Below are 604 nucleotides of genomic sequence, written 5' to 3'. Positions count from 1 at the left end.
TAATGATATTAAAAAAAATCTTTTAAAATTTAAAAAAGAGTCTTAATGTCATGCAATATTTGCTTCTTAAGTAAATGTATCTTGTTTGAAAGAGTTCTAGATGTTTTGCTGTAACTACATTAACTCCAGAATAGAGCAGAAACACTCGAGACTAAAGCGTGTTTCCTCATAACTCTCCTGTGTACAATCACAGGAAACAAACTCTGACGCTACAAATCACTTCCTGTCTTTCAGAAGAGAGAACAGCCGTGCTGCAGTGGATTCTGGGAGTTTTATCTCCACACCGGCAGACGATTAGATTAGAGTTACATAATTACACACTAATTATTACTGTACGCTCATTAAGCCATTATCAGCTTTCTCCAAGTCCCTCCATAAAAGACCGAGCGATCACGATGTGAATCCATTATCATTCCCACCGGAGCCGAACACAAAATCATACAGGAAACAATTACATTATATCAACATTAATGGAAGAAAATGGAAAAGTATTTAATGATGAAGCTGCCAATGCATTGCTACGCAGTTCAGGTTTTTAAGAATTAAACTAAAACTAAAACTAATACCATTAAAAAAAAGATTTTCAATAATTACAATAAAATAA

Source organism: Sinocyclocheilus rhinocerous, unplaced genomic scaffold (assembly GCF_001515625.1).
Source record: "Sinocyclocheilus rhinocerous isolate Xijiao unplaced genomic scaffold, SAMN03320098_v1.1 scaffold3214, whole genome shotgun sequence".
Classification (NCBI taxonomy): Eukaryota; Metazoa; Chordata; class Actinopteri; order Cypriniformes; family Cyprinidae; genus Sinocyclocheilus; species Sinocyclocheilus rhinocerous.
The sequence above is the reverse complement of the archived record's forward strand: the minus strand, read 5'-3'. Positions refer to the sequence as shown.